We start from the raw sequence: 17,238 nt of genomic DNA on the forward strand, positions 1-17,238 counted from the left end.
GTCAATAAGTGGTTAACGGTTAATGCCTTTTGTGCCAACATTTTATACCAATGCATCAGACTGAGCTTGTGCTGGTCAAGGTATCTACAGCCACACTTTTGGTCCCTCTTTGAACAGTTTGCCATTTTGTCATTTAAATGAACTTTTTAAACTCACAGGGAAGATTGATTAATGATAGCTACATCTACCTCTGATAAGTTAAATGGCTACGGGCAACAATCATGTGGAATAGCAAACAAAAAGGCAATCAGCTAGGCAAAACAGCATTATTATCAGCCCCATTAGGACTCTAAGTGAGAAATTATTCTGCATTCACACAGACCTATTTATCAAGTGTAAGTGATGCCTCCCTTAAGTATAACATTTATTTAAAGACTCTCTTGGAGATTTCTAAACAGAATTATTGCAGGCTTATCAATTCCCTAATTAGCAGTTCTTGCCTAGATAAAAAACAAAAAGAGATTAATCAGACTAGAAAAATCGTATTTTAATCCTGTACTGCTATAGTGAAGAAGAAGAAGAAGAAGAAGAAGAAGAAGAAGAAGAAGAAGCTATAAAAACTATTCCCCTGTATTGAAGGTAGCATGATATCCTTTTAACAACAGTGTAGGAAGGTGCTACAAAAGAAACATCAGAAAACAGCACCAGCTCTCCAATCTCCTTTAAACAAAGGAAGGTCTTTATTTGTTTGAAGTTTAAATAGCTGTCTGCAGCGGCTAAAGCTAAAGAAAAAAACACATCTGAATGTTTTATACACGACAATGAAACATTACAACATGTGTACGGTTCTTACTTTTACGTACATTTGCACTAATAACTGGACCAAGTCCTGTACGACACACTGCAGTGAGCACATGACATAAATTCATGGAGATCAAGAAAAAATGTAAAACCTTCATGCTGTAAAAAAAGGGATATATTCCCTTTGCAAATCCCAGATGTCAGATGTCATGAATTCCAAAGATAATGGTCATGTCCGTAATAATGGACTTCAGTAGCCTTACATGTGTAATGCACAAAAGTATCCTGCTCGTTAGCAAGGAGCTACACTTGGCAAACTCTTACAAGTGGTCTACACTGCTGCCAGCTAAATATCTCATTAGAGTTAATCTGGTCAGACTTTATAAAAAGACCTGTCTATTGTTAAAATTATTATTTTTGAATATGTCTGTGGCAGTCTACTTTTTAAGTTTATGCTCTCCTGGCAAACTGATTTAATTACAAACCTTTTTTCCCCCCTATAGCATTCAAAATGTATGCAATAAACTAAAAATGGAAGATTTTGTGCACAAAAACAAAGCATCACTGGTAGTATAATCTGAGGGGCATGTCATTATCAGATTGAATGGCTGTAATCATGAAGTAATATGGAAATGAGATCAATTGATATCCAGATGTTAAAAAGAATGTGGCAGTGAAAAGGTTAATTTCTACTGGACAACACCTATCATGGAACTTTATTGAAAGAATCATAGAATACAACTGTGTACCAGCCTTAAAGTCCATAAGTCAAAGTATGTGGTCTGTATCACTGATATGGCCAGAGGTTCAATCAATGCATCAGTCAAAAGGGGAAGGAGTAAGAAAATCAAAGAATGCAGCTGTGTACCAAACAAAAGGAAAATAATTTAGAGCGTACTGTCTCAATGCAGAAGTAACTTCACAAAGTCACATGACCTAAATATGGGTCAGAGGTCAATGCCATGTAAGTCACTACCTGAAGCCAGAATCTCTTGGTGCTGGGGCAAATATCCGAACAGATATTTTTTTACTTGTATTCAAAGGCAAAAAAAAAAAAAAACATGTCTACCAGAAATTACATCCTTTGTTTTGTAGTCAATTAACTAAGGTGAATTAGGCCTTTACAACATTTTCTTAGTTCTGGGATATTTTTCTACTTTATACAGTGTTGCATATACTGTAATGGCTTTAACGTTTTGCAAGTAAATGAATAGTCAAATACTTTTCTGAATCTTGACCGGACATCCGAACATGAAAATCCCACACTCATCCCAGCACTAATATCTCAAAGTGTTATGCCCAGCTTCCATTTGCCTTGTTTCCACTTGGTTTCTACTTGAAAGCCAATCTGTCATGTTCGTTTCCATTGGCAGAAGAATGATTTCAGCACGGATTGAACTGGGGCTCAGACAGCACGAGATTTGAGTATGCACTGAGAGAATTTGTTTTGCCCCAGTCGCGGAGGTGGTGGAAGTGACACAACTTGTGTCCAAATGCAGCAGTGTGGAGTAGTGGTTAGGGCTCTCGACTCTTGACCGGAGGGTTGTGGGTTCAATCCCAGGTGGGGGACACTGCTGCCGTACCCTTGAGCAAGGTACTTTACCTAGATTGCTCCAGTAAAAACCCAACTGTATAAATGGGTAATTGTATGTAAAAAAAATAATGTTATATCTGTATAATGTGAAATAATGTGATATCTTGTAACAATTGTAAGTCGCTTTGGATAAGGGTGTCTGCTAAGAAATTAATAATAATAATAAATGCAAATGACATTACATGATATTAGCATTAGTAGGTGTGGCAGGTTTACAAACTCAAACAAGCCCCCCTTATGGGGATGGTTAATTATACAACACATATGAGTATTACCGTGTAAATATAAATCATACATTAATGAATCAGACATTTTCACCAGAACTTGTTGTTTATTTATATTTAAATGTATGGCAAAATACCTTTTTTTCCCTAAAATTCAGCCTGGCTTATTGTTTTATATACAGTGCATACATATTCAACCATTAGAACTGAAGTTCATTTAAACAAACAAGTGTTAATCCAATTCTATTATCTATGCCTCAGGTTAATTGACAAACATAAGAACATCTGCTGCCACTGTACTGCAGTAACAAGAATAATAAGTGCACCAATTCATACAGACACAGTTAAAGATGAATGAAATAAACTGCACGCTTAGAGCTTCATGCTAAACACTTTCCCCCTTTTTGTTCTGACAGGATGAAACAGGCTCGCTTAGACTAGAGCATAGTAATCTGGAACCATTCACTTCTTTCCATTAAAGATCCACAATGACCCGAGCGGCGTCTCAACATGGCAGTACCTGTATCATCGCTTACTCCAAGGAGAGACAGCCTGGTTCCACTGGGATGCTTCTGGCAGCGACAGAGAAAACTGAACCATTAAACATCTACATCTGTTAAAACAGTAATGAGATACAGGGAGTTTATCGGCTGTGCATGTCTACAGCATGTACTGGTGAAGCAGATACTTCCAGCAAAATAACATGTGCATATGTAATCATTTATTAATTGACAGCAATGCAATATGTACATCCCTGTTCAGCGCAGATCAACCCACAAGAACGAGCTAAGCATTGGTACTGATAGGCACTAAACTGCTGCCCATACCACCATTGCAGATTCTTTCTTATAGGTGTTTTACATGCAAATTTAAGTAAAACATCACAAATACCTGGCCTGGTTATTAACTACAAACTCTCTGAAATTATATGAGATATTTCAAAAAGAATTGTACCTGTTTAAATATATTTTTCTAAATAAATACAAAATTGTAATGTCTTGACATGTTTGTGAATGTAATCCCTCTAATTCATAGGAAACTCCGGGGTCTTTTTTAATGATCCAAACTTTACATTAATCTAAGTGTTTTTTTTTTCCCACAGGGGTGAAATATTGGCCCACTTAATAACTTTACCAAATACAAAACATATGCAGTGGAAAGGTATTGTTTATATATTTTACAGTAGAAGTATTAAGGTCTACTACTATTTAGATCATTTAAGTAAACCTCACTGACTCACTTGGATTGATTTTCCTGTTTAAAAGAAACAGTCTTCAATATTTTCTATTATCAGGTACACCATTCATATTTACATAAATCTCATTTTAATAACTATCACTACTAAAAGAGAATTTAATACTATTATGCTACCAGCTACTTGAAATTGAATGAAAATGCTTCCCGGCCACTAGAAACTCTAATTTGTGCAGTGGTAATAGCCAAAAAAGTTGTACCCCTTTCTCAGCCATATTTATAATCTAAATAATTTTCATTTCAGTGCTTGCTGGATTAAACAGACTAATGTTAAAGCAATCTGGTAAAGTATACTCCTTAAATTGAAAATATTATGGTTGACATGTCTTGGCTCTAATGCTAGTAACTACCAGTGCATCTTGGCACAAATATATACTGCAGTAAAGCATACATTCCTCCCATTTGACCTATACATAATTTCCTGAAAACAGATTCAGCATTACCTCTTCATTCAAGCTCAGAAAATGTGAAAGAGTTTACTAGACACTGCCAAACCTCTGCACATAATGTTTATGTGACAGGCATAACTACTGCAATAGTATACTTTATTTTACCGCGGTGTATTACTGCAATGGCAGGTATCCACCATTCAGAATTACAGTACATCACCACACTTAAAAAATAGAGCTACATTTAAAAACCCAGAAGAGTCTGTGATTTATTTTGGTGTTTTGCGTAACATCACTTCACTCTTCGAGATGTCCTTTGTTACACTTCTGCTTAGACTGGCATTATTTTGCTTTATATGAAGACTTTTCCTGATGTCTGTTTTTTTAACTACAACGTCATCTACAGTTTTTAAAAAAGAACTGGCAGTTTCAGGTAGCACTGTGGTCACGGATAAAGCCATATGGCCTGTGGTATAATAGGATTGTGTTTGGGCAAAGTCGGAGAGAAAATTGGTCTGAATGCAATTGCTGAATGTTATGGTAAAATCTGCAATTCCTGTTGTTTCTGCAAAGCTTTCTTTTAAATTTTTAAAAATACATTTGAGCTCAGTATAATTTTCATTCTATTAGGACTATAGCAGGTCATTTTCTGTGTGCTATTTCACGTCATGTATATTTGTTTTTAAGGCATTATTTGTTGAATCATTTGTCTACTTAAGTTTCTTAGAAATTAGTATCACCTTATCAGTAGCTTTAAAAAGTAGCCTACTCAAAAAAGAAATCTAAGCAAGATAACTGATGTTTTAGTCGATTTCTGTAAGTTTTAGAATTTTTAGAATTACATAATGCAATTAAGGTATTGTAACATAATAGCAAGGACCTATTAAAATAGCGGCAGAAAATGTAAATAAAAAAAATACACAAATATCATAATATGGGAAACAGCATAGCTTCCTCTACTGTTGTGCAAATTGTTTTGAAATTAGAGAAAAATTGCAGTTTCACTTGGCACATTGCTTCACTTAGGAAGTATACTTTCTGTCAATGGCTTGTCAGTAGACACTAAACAAAAACCTCCTTAAAAGGTCTCCATACAGTTGTAGAAGCACAGACTATGGCCTTTCTAAACCTATGCCAAACAATAATAACCCCACGTGGCTTAGAGATGACATTCACTAATAAACAGAGCTGAACATCTAGCGTAGTCTTCACAACAAAAGCAATATACTATGGAGAACCTAGTGAGGTGTGTTAATAATTTGATTCTGAATGCAAACACCTATTATAAAAAATACAAATACGCTGGGCAATAAGAAGACAACATTAAAAACACTAAAAATTCATAGGCTAGTAAGATTACCAAAATGCATTAACCATTCCAAATGTCAAGAAGTGTATTGAGTTTATGAGAGCTTGGTTTAGAAAGTGGGGGAATGGTAACACATTTTCTGATCAGTTTGTTTTAAAAAGATTCTGGCTTTTAAACGGGTCTTACTACAATCAGTGTTAACTTCCAGAACAAAGGGGGCAGCAACTATAATGGTTCTAAGGGCAAGCACAGCTAAACTCTGTTTCTCAGCTGGATATACAGAGGTCATTCTACTCTAGAGTGGGGCAGAATACACTCAGGGATCCAGCATTCTCTTCTGTTAGGAGCCAGCTCGCACATCATAGAACTGTACAGGTAAACTAACATAATCCGAGTAGACAGGAATTTAAAAACCACAAACCCAGTTTATAAATAATTCTGAAAGCTAACAGCTTTCTGAAGATTTTCCATAACAATATTTAACTAGGGATTTGTGAGTCAGCTGGGTTTCTCTGGATTTGCATCAATACAAAATGTAAAATTATGGGGTTTTTTTGTTTTTTTTCTTGATGGCCATTGCATTAAGATTTCAAAAGGCTTGCCAGTTTTATATTACACACAGGAAACACAACTTGTCTCAGGTACAATTTATATGTATAGTGCATACCATTTCAAAACCATAGTAAGACACCGGCACAATGTATACCAGACAAAAAATCCTTCTAAATCCCATCAGAAAGGAATTTTCAACAGAATCCGGAGCTTACAATGAGCTAGAAGGTAGGGAGGAGACTTACCTCTAAACCAGCCAAGCAGAAATAAGAATAGTAATTCTACAAGTCGGCCAAGTACAAACTCTTTCAGAGCTGTAATGGTGTGAAGAGGTGCTGGGCAGTGCAGCCTGAAGGCAGCACTAATACACTGATGACTAATGGCCAGGCCTTGCAGACAATGAGTTTGGAGCTTGGAACCTAACAGAAACCATGCAGCACCTTGACAAATGGCCTTTCACAATTCCATTCATTGAGTAACCTTTAAGCACAAAATGTGCTCAAAATCTCTCAGGAATTGCATGACATATGCTACTGGCCAGTGATATTGCTATTTTGCCATGTCTAATTACAACTTGCTTATGAGGTTTATATAGTACCAGCAAGAAGCCAGCATAGGGCATGCTTGAAGCTAACTCTTAAGGATGGCCACTTTCTTTAACAGTTGGGTTCCTTTAACTGAGGCTTTGTATCACAGAGGGATAACAATTCGCTCCACAGACTCCCTGCTAAGTATTGTTAAAACATACAGTCACCCCACGTAGTATTTTAAAGGGCACTTTGCATTTACAAAGTCAGATTTGACTTTAAATGACATTGCTGAAAGTTCTTTCAGACCTGTGCTTAAAGTTGCTCATGAAAAGCAAAGTCTCAGGTATTATTTTCTTTCAAGGAAGGCCATTATCTTTCTCATGCTAAATGGTCACCTTTAAACAGTGAGAAATCAGCTACTGCAAATGACTCAAAGTGTGTTTAATGACCATACTAGATCATTAACATTTCTAAACACTGCATTATATTATTCCAGAACAATCTATAAATTATGTCCGATCATCTCACCCCTGTGTGCTACAAATCACAATGGTTTATAACAACCAACTAGCAAAATGTGCAAAATAATGTAAAGACATTAAGTAATGCTATCGAGGATATAGTTCTTTCCTTTGAACTGCTGTTGAATTATGTACTATAGGGTACAAATGTTGTTTAAGCGCTACTATAAAATCAACTGTTTATTTTCAAGTCTCAGTCACAGACTTGCCAGATAACTAGAAAGAAAGACCAGCTCTCTCCTGCCTGACACGTTAAAAGAAATACAGATATTGCCATCCTTTTTTCCCCTGATCAGATTCAAAAAGTTTTTTTTGGTGATCGACTTGGTTTCAGGTTTGAGTCAAAATAAATAGAACAGCAGTTCTACAATTAACATTTGTGGGTTGGCTCCTTCACTGCACTGACCCCCAGATCTCATGTGGGCCAGTTATTCCAGACAACCATTGAAAAGTTGCCTTTAGCAGCTACTAAAATTGCAGAAGGGGGTCTTACAACAGGAAGCCCAGTGAGCTTGTAAAAATGTTACTGGAGCCAGGAACACATAGCATATTTAATCTGCAAGCAGAAAGAGAGAGAGAGTCTACAGCGATTTCAGCAAGATCTGAGGCATGCCCTCCAGGTTTTGCTGGGATCTGGGATTAGGGGATTGATAAGAAGCCATGGTGCCCACAGACATGTTTCTCTTCTGCAGTTAAACACAAATGTGCTCAGACACTTGACTGCTGCTTGGTGCTGCTGCTGAACTTTCATGAAAGATGTGGAGCTCCATTTTTTTTTTTTGCTGTCAATATATCAAAGTTAAAAATCTTCAAAGTGTAAAATTTCATTTAAAGTCCTTCGTAGACTACAGCTCTATTTTAGAGAACTGTGAAATAAAAGCGACCGAAAAAAATTGACTTGATTCTGCTCTCCCATTATTATCCGCTTTTTAACTGTTTCCTGTGGTAAATGATGTTACACGTCACACTTCTGCAAAACGGACTAATTTTTGTGCAACTAAATTGTTCAAAATAATACAGCACCAGTGTAAACAAAAAATAAATTCAAGACATGTTATATACACTCCTTTGGGTACAGATGCTCAATATAGATAACCTACAGCAGCTGCACGTATTCTTTTGCTGCTTTTATTCAGATAAGGTCTAACACAGTTGTATGATTGATATACATGACCACAGAGTACCAAGAAAGATGTGCAACAATGGCTTCAGTTACCACATGAAATCTCAAGATAGCATGCACACAATTGTATTTATTCTAACTGAAAGATTACATTTAGTTTACCTTCTCTTGGTCCTCATACTGCTGCTCCTTTTGTATGAATATGAATATACACCTAATATCCTTGAAAATTACAACAAAAAAAAGGTGAGCTCTCTGAAGACTACAGTTGCCAGCTAAAACACCTCATTCAAAGTATCCTTTAGCCAGGGATTTACAACAACTGCATAAAGATGAAAAGGCTGACTTTTAAGATAATCTACTGTAGTCTAAATGCATTAACATTCCATTAGCGAGCTTTTCCTGAGGATATGAGGAGCCATCAATTCACTTTCCCCACTTGGTACACAAGTGTTCTGAATATTTCAGTCCTGAAGCGATCACTGACTTACTTTAAAGGTGTGTTATTCCACATACACACGAAATGACACAAATATTGTACAATGTTAATGAAGATGGCAGGTACTTTTGAATAGCCTAATGCTACAATCATGTTTTGTTTTTTATTATGTAGAATTTGAAACAATATAGAAAAAAAACCACAGACCTCTGGTATAATTTACAAGACAGCTTTTTAGCTACTTTTTTTTTAATTGTCAGTTGTTTTTTTTTTTAATGTGGATATATATTTGACAATTAATATTAAAATGAAACGAACAGAGGCATACATTAACTGTGTGGCTGTTTCTCATCTATCATTTTATGCAACTTTGAAGTCACCCATAAATATTTCACTCATACAAGCATAATCAAAATATCATCACATGAATATGTCTACTAAACATTTGTAAGACAAATTGGCAAAACACATTCCTGACTTCCTGAAAAAAAAGTTATTCTTTTGATTGGCAGTGTTTTTATTATGATTATATATGTGTGTGTGTGTGTGTGTGTGTGTGCGTGTGCGTGTGCGTGTGTGTGTGTGTGTAATCATTGTCAATCTACATCTTATTTGAATATAGTTTTGTGTTTTATGCATCAAATACATACAGGAAAGGTATTTTGTAAGCAGAATAAAAGCAACAAATCTCTAAATTTCAAATAGTTTACTTTTAAACTAATTTAACTTTATGTAATATCAGAAATTAAGGAAATGTCTCATTAAAATAAAAATAGTAAAACAAAAATAAAAAAAACAAACACTGTAAAGAACGAATTTTGCTTTATATTCAATTCATCAAAAAAAAAATCTGACGAAATACAAATATAGAATAAAAATATCAGACATATAAAAATAATGTTCTTGTTAAAACGTATTGTGATGGTTTAAAAAATATGGTGGTTGCACTAACTGTGTCTTGAAGAAAAATATCCAGAATAAATAGGATATGTCGAGTTCTGAAAAATAATACCTAAGCAGGATGCCCGTTTATTTAACATGTATTCATACAAGTCGTGGCTTTAGAAACTGAAGTGTGCACGTTGAATTTGTTTTGGGTAAAAAGATTCCTTTAGGGTTTATGTTGTGCTTTGTCACATTTAAAAAAAAAAAAAAAAAAAAAAGAATCCCACTCACCAAGAGTAAGTAAAATAATGAAATTTAAAACTTACATACTGTATGCAAAACAAGTGTTGAGCGGAGAATTGTAGGAACAATAACATACGAATTTAAATTACTGTAAGGAAAATAACGGCATTTTACAAATTAACTAAGGAATACAATCAGTGAACACTGTGTGTGTGTGTGTGTGTGTGTGTGTGTGTGTGTGTGTGTGTGTGCTTTTCTTATTTTAAGTAAAATCAATTGAATTTATATATATATATATATATATATATATATATATATATATATATATATATATATATATATATATATATATAAGAAAAGTACTTTGCTCGTAAAAGGCGCAACTTTCCATTCACTTATTGTCAAGTTTGGGAAAACTGAATGAAAATACTTTAAAACTGTGGCCCTGTTTGTTAATTATTCTAAGGATAACTTAATGATGTCGATATTTTGATTACGTGGTTAACATCGCAACCTGCAATTTGAGTTTGTTAATGAAATCTGAGATATTCACGGTCCACCAGTCATACATAAACTGATCTGGCAACTGTAAAAACATGTCTGGCTATTTATGAAACAACCCATGCAATCATTATGAAAAAAAAAAAACTTAAATTAAATCGCGGTGTGTTGTTTGTTTATTCTTAATTTAAAACTCCGTTTTAAAGATGCATAGTACATTCAACGTTTAGCTGGATTGGCACTATGTTGCAAATTATTTAAAACATCTCTGCTTTGACTAATAATGTAGCCGTACGCTGATGTGACGTACACTATAAAAACACAAACAGACGAACAGTGTGTCAATTATTCATTTAACTTATGCGATACATGAATCAACACAGCAAGGGATCAATTGCTTCCAGGGGACCAAATGAAAAGCTAATCGATAATAACAGAACCAACTTCGAGAAAGCTGAGGGACACAGTAAAGGTGAAGGATGAAAGGAGCTGAACACATCCCAAATGAAAATTAAAAGCATACCCACAAGCATTTTATGCGCGGGCGCGCCGTTAAAAATGTAGGAGCATGCATCTGACAGCATAGCAAACTTTCAAACCACTTCTGAACAAGAGTAGAACCCTTACGAATATATTCTATAATAGGAGTGATGCTAAAACACCTGTATCAAAAGTACAGTAAACAGAACCTTTGTTACATCGCAGATCAAAGTCAGAAGTTAAACACATCTTCTCATATTTGAAAGTAATTAAGACGCATCAAAATCAGATCTTATGGGAAACCACATAGATGGAGTTCTATTGGAACCAAGGAAAAACCAAAATCCCAACAAAATGTTAAAACGCTTGCGTGTTAAAAATGTTTTAAATGTTTAAAAAGACCTTTGGAAGAGATCAATTTTTTTTTTAATTGAATATAGACAGAAGGCGCAATTCTTGGAAATAAAAATAATATTCACCATTCAGGTAATAAATCTATTTTAGGCATGCGTTTAGTTCACTTTCATCTTACCTCTCTTGGCTATCAATTCCTGCACTTTTGCATATTTTGCAGTTTCACTAATTTGTAATTTGATACCTCTGACTGACTCTGCAACAGACATTTATTTAAAAAAAAAAAAAACTTTCATAAACTGCCACAACCTTGCTGTTCTCGAAAGATGTATAAAAAACATCCTAGTAACTTTACAGTTTCATCTCGTACTTACGTGGTTGAAAGTTCCCTCTCCCAGACAATTTTCCTGCTTCCTTTTTTGTTTGCTTGTTTAAAGTTATTTCGGTTTTTCTGTAATTGCAGATGTTTTCGTTGAGCCAAAATGTTGCGCTCTCCCCAACCTCCACTTCAAAAACTAATCAAAACCGCTCAACAACAAAACTTTTCCTTCTCCTTCACCTAAACTTCAAACTTCACAGATTTAGCCACAGCGCTAGCCTGACTGCATTCTACCATTACAGTTGGGACAATGACAGAAAGAAGTATATATATATATATATTTTTTTTTTTTTCTGGTTTGCGTGTTACTGTATTTAGTGTAAATTTGGTTAATATGAAGTAACGAGTGCAGCTCCAGCTGCTCTCCTTTCCATGACTCCTCCCTTCGGTTTCTCTCTCTCTCTCTCACTCACTCACACACTCACACTCACACATACACACTCTCTCTGCTTCTCCTCATCCCGCCGCCTCACTGCCTGCAATCACAGCACAGCCTCAGATACGCTGGGATCACTCCGCGTTGGGACTTAACGCTCAGTTCACCCAGCAGTTCGGAGAAGTGGTGTTACAAACTTATTTGCAAGTTGTAAAACAAAACTTAAGCTAATAACATCATTAATAACACTGTTATACTTTAATGTTGTTGAAGCTGACACCCTTGGATCCTTCAAGAAGCTGCTTGATGAGATTCTGGGATCAATAAGCTACTAACAACCAAACGACCAAGATGGGTCGAATGACCTCCTCTCGTTTGTAAACGTTCTTATGTTCTTATGTTCTTAAGATTTGTGTTGCATTATTTTTTACTATCCAGACACCTTAACTTACTCAATTTGGTACCATACATTTTGTGTTGCCCATAATAAGTCATAGGCGATTATTGATGTCTCAGAACATTATGTAAGGTGAACTAGCATACCATTGGTAATTCATGAACTTATCATTGGAAACGCATGTCATTCCCATTGCAGACAACAATAATTCTCATATTCAAATATTTTTTCATTCTTTGCTGTAGGAGTAATAATAGTAGTCAACTTAGAGGTAACAGGAGAATTTAAAAAAACTCACATTTATCAGTTATCCAAGGAATGTAAGTCCAACAGAACAGTATGCCGTTACTATTCCCAGTAATCCCTAAGGGAGGATGACCATGCCTCTGTGGAAAAGTGTATTTCATTTGGGAATAAAAAATATATAATTTAAATCTGTTGTTGTTTCCTATATTCATAAAAACTCCACTTAAAGGCATATCTTAATAATCCATTACAAGTCCCAGTCTAAATTAATGAGGTTCTTTTTTCAATTTAAAAAAGAATGTTGTTCAATTAACAGAGAGGGATCTTAATACAGCCAGACCACTGTTTAGATCATTTAAAAACTGCATTTTGTGTACCACAATTAAGTAAAGCAACCCCCTGACAGTGCATGTCAGAGTATTTCTGCCTGTGAAAATAATGTCAGGAAGGGTTATATTTTTCAGGGTTGAAATAACTATGTTTTTTAGGGCTGTGTATAAAATATTGTCCTTTAGCAAAACTGAAGCAACAAAGACAAATTTCTTTCAGTAACAACAACCGAACAAACAACAACAACTGTAAACATTTCAAAATATATCTTTATAATCCCTGTATAGTCCTAATAATCCTAATAGTTATTCAGAACAAACAGAAAGGAACATCATACAGATATTTTTTTGTTGTTGTTATAGGACATCTTTGCTTAATTTAAAACCACTTTTTTTTTTTCAACTCCATGTCCAATAGAGTAGGGCAATGGGATATATTTTTAGAATGGGCCTTCTAAAGAAGGGGATATTCTTTTAAAACGTAATTCGCTTGCCTTATATTTTTGTATTGTTCTGCTGCTTTCAGGAAGTCCCTGTGACAACATCCTTGCATCTCAGTGGACTAATCCTGAATTAATATCTTTATTCTTAAATAAATAAACAAATAAATAAATAAATAAATATCTGTCTGGATGTTTGCTAGCACTTACATTTTTTTATGTACAAAACTGTTCATCGTAAAGTCTAATTAACAATAATCTGCATAGAACTTTACAGTTAAATTAAGTTAGAAAACATTTCCCTCTTGAATACAATCGTTTGTAATGAGCTGTTTTTCCCGAACAATGAAAAGTGTCTCTCTAATTGGCCATGCATGAAGTAAAAGAAGGTGATGGAGTTAAAGGTTATGACATCTGACCTAAACAAACATGCCTCCAGACCCCTGGCTCAAGTCAGATTTTCTGAGACTTCCACTTAATGCAGCATAAATTACTTTTACATTCCTGAATAAATGGTAAAACTTTTAAGAAATTTTAGTCACGCAGACAAAGTTTAAACAAGCAGTTTTTTTGAAGACACTGAAAGACTTTATATCAAAGTGTTCAAATTATTACTATAGTGATTATTTTCTGTAGTTAAATACGATTTTATGATTAATTGTTTTTGCACGGGAATTGCAAAATGTGTGGTTTATTTTAAACTGAACGCCCATATAAGTACACGTTCATGTTTCTCACAGTACTTGTGATTTACAACAATAGCGTTCAAGAATTCATGGCTATCACGATTACCTTGATTTTTTATGTTATCCTCATGTTTACCTTTTCACTGCTCTTTTTTTTACTTTCTATACTGTGAATAAAGTTTTTTTGGGGAATCCAAAAAAATCTATAGTCGTGTATAGTTTTCTATAGTTTTTTCCTCCCAAACCAACTTTGTAATGTTGAAATGAATGCCATCATAGTGGAGATAAAATTCAGGCACTTTTTGGTTGAATCTACTTCTGACAGTGAATACAATGACTTTGATTTAAGTTTTCTTTAAAAATGTATGAATAGGTTTCTAGATCCTGTCCAGCCAGCTATCAAAACTTTCATGTTTACTATTCCATAGTTGATGAGAATCAGTAACCCTACTTTTACTGCTATTTAACATTTTACACTTTATGAGCTATATATTGTAAATCTTATTAACGTGAATGGCCTTTTCCTGTTCCCAAACCTTTCTAATGTTCTTATGTTCTTGTGTTTTAAAACTGGCCATCAAAATCCAACCGTACACTTTTTTTCAATCCTGGAGAGAACACAACATAACATCAACTAAAATGTGTGGAAATTGTCTTTGCAGCAAGGAAAAAGAAAGAGCAAAATAACATGTCAGTTTGGCAACATGCCTATGAGATCATCTTCATTCATTAGGCAAATCTGGTGTCCTACAGCAGTCCAACGTGTTTATAGTAGCTCATTGCAGTGGATTCATAATCACTTGGATATTTAAGGGGTTAGTTTGAATCCAGTGTAAATAATGCAAAGTATATTCACCATTTCTATTTAGGCAATTTCTTTGATAATGTTCCACGGAATTTTGTGCAGCTTCCAGATGACATCATAATACAGCCTAACCGCTAGTATCCCTTATCAGAAAGGATTAAAAAAGAATGATATGGAAGGTTTCGTAGACTTGTGTGGTATGAATATATTATCTAATGGCTTCCAATGGGAAACCATGTTAATTCCACTTAATCAGAAGACCTTTCATAGCCTTATGTCCACGGCATTTACTGTATGAGGGCTTTCTCTCATGAAATGAATTCTGTATGCTGCAGAAAGTCATTATGTGTGTGTGTTTGATCTGTGTTAGCAAAAGTATAATATTTTTAAATATTCAATAAAATGCAAAAATATTGAGCCTCTTATAAAGGTTTATTTTTATCTCTTATATGGTATTGTTGTAGTTTTACCATGCTTTACCATATCTCAGTAGTCTTGATAATGCTTACCTATGCTTTAGCATGCTTTCACTATGCTTTATTACAATTTTGCTATATATTTATGATGGTAAACTTTTATAAGGGTTAATCGTCTATCTTCCATCCATTTTTTTGACAATGTGTACAAGCAGCAATGAAATGTCATCAGTTTGCAAAGGCCTCACCAACACCCCACTTTTGACAGTTTCCATTAGTCAGGTCGTTTAAAAAAAGAATTATTGAGCATTTCAATAAAAGACAATTCCTGATGCATGGAAATGCATCTGCAGAAATAGATTTAGACAGTTACAAACACTTCAAGGCAATTGATACCTTTGTGGGTCAATATACTGTATGCAATAAAACAAGGGGTTCTCACAAATGTTTTTGGTAATTTCATTGAAGTTCATTGAGGATTTTAAAATATTAATTTAGGAATTCCCAGCCCCCTCCATCCACAGGCCTCTGTAATTTTCTCAAGTAAAGTCTAGGGCACTGCTCATTCAATAGGAACTAGGATGACACATATTACATTACTACATAACCAGTTGAAAAAAAATGAAACAATATAAACATAAACTAATATTAGTATATATTAAACCTTTCTACCTTAGAAATTCCAGATGCTACTGCCATTCATGCAGAGAGTGGGCATCAGTAGACTTCAACCTATCCACTAAGAGTTTTCTCTCAATCAAAAGTTTGGATCCACTTTTGTGTTTGTAAACCTCAGACCAAAATTAACCAACAAAAATGAACTATTGTCTCCACCTCTACCTGACACTTCAACAATTTGGGGGAAATCCTATAGGTCTAATCAATATCGCCTGGAGGAAGTCCAATAAAATCTATTCAAATGAAGCACCCCCAGATCATCACCGATCCTCCACCACATTTCACAGTGGGTGCGAGACACTGTGGCTTGTAGGCCTCTCCAGGTCTCTGTCTAACCATTAGACGACCAGGTGTTGGGCAAAGCTGAAAATTGGACTCATCTGGGGGTGCTTCAGCAAGGCTGGAATCGGGCAGATTTGTCTTTGTGAAGGACGCATGAATCAAGCCAAGTACAAGGTTGTCCTGGAAGAAAACTTGCTTCCTTCTGCTCTGACAATGTTCCCCAACTCTGAGGATTGGTTTTTCCAGCAGGACAATGCTCCATGCCACACAGCCAGGTCAATCAAGGTGTGGATGGAGGACCACCAGATCAAGACCCTGTCATGGCCAGCCCAATCTGCAGACCTGAACCCCATTGAAAACCTCTGGAATGTGATCAAGAGGAAGATGGATGGTCACAAGCCATCAAACAAAGCCAAGCTGCTTGAATTTTTGCGCCAGGAGTGGCATAAAGTCACCCAACATCAATGTGAAAGACTGGTGGAGAGCATGCCAAGACGCATGAAATCTGTGCTTGAAAATCAGGCTTATTCCACCAAATATTGATTTCTGAACTCTTCCTAAGTTAAAACATTAGTATTGTGTTGTTTAAAAATGAATATGAACTTATTTTCTTTGCATTATTCGAGGTCTGACAACACTGCATCTTTTTTGTTATTTTGACCAGTTGTCATTTTCTGCAAATAAATGCTCTAAATGACAATATTTTTATTTGGAATTTGGGAGAAATGTTGTCAGTAGTTTATAGAATAAAACAAAAATGTTCATTTTACCCAAACACATACCTATAAATAGTAAAACCAGAGAAACTGATAATTTTGCAGTGGTCTCTTAATTTTTTCCAGAGCTGTATATATATATATATATATATATATATATATATATATATATATATATATAAAAACATTACTGTAAATTAAGACCATAAAAAAAACCGAAAAAAAAACAAAACATTGTCCAAAGGAGAAAAAAAAAAAACATGTTTTGAAAATTACATTAACATTATGGTCTATTCACATGGAAATAACTTGATCTCTCATTTAAAAAAAAAAATGCTGTTGGTTATAA

The 17,238-nt window shown here is 34.9% G+C and overlaps 1 protein-coding gene across 2 annotated transcripts in view; it reads right to left on the reverse strand.

The window, feature by feature from the left end:
- LOC117400529 (transcriptional activator GLI3-like) overlaps positions 1-12,008 on the reverse strand; it is a 122,461-nt gene extending 110,453 nt beyond the window's left edge. Inside the window, exons 1-2 of one of the 2 annotated variants that reach the window (XM_059023069.1) lie at positions 11,514-12,008; positions 3,080-3,172 (exon numbers count right to left, since the gene is read on the reverse strand). The gene's annotated coding sequence lies outside the window, so the exon portion shown is untranslated. The remainder of the gene's footprint in view (positions 1-3,079; positions 3,173-11,513) is intronic. The other variant, XM_034000629.3, reaches the window with a different exon arrangement.
- Positions 12,009-17,238: the final 5,230 nt, after the last annotated feature.

Source organism: Acipenser ruthenus, chromosome 4, assembly GCF_902713425.1.
Source record: "Acipenser ruthenus chromosome 4, fAciRut3.2 maternal haplotype, whole genome shotgun sequence".
Lineage (NCBI taxonomy): Eukaryota > Metazoa > Chordata > Actinopteri > Acipenseriformes > Acipenseridae > Acipenser > Acipenser ruthenus.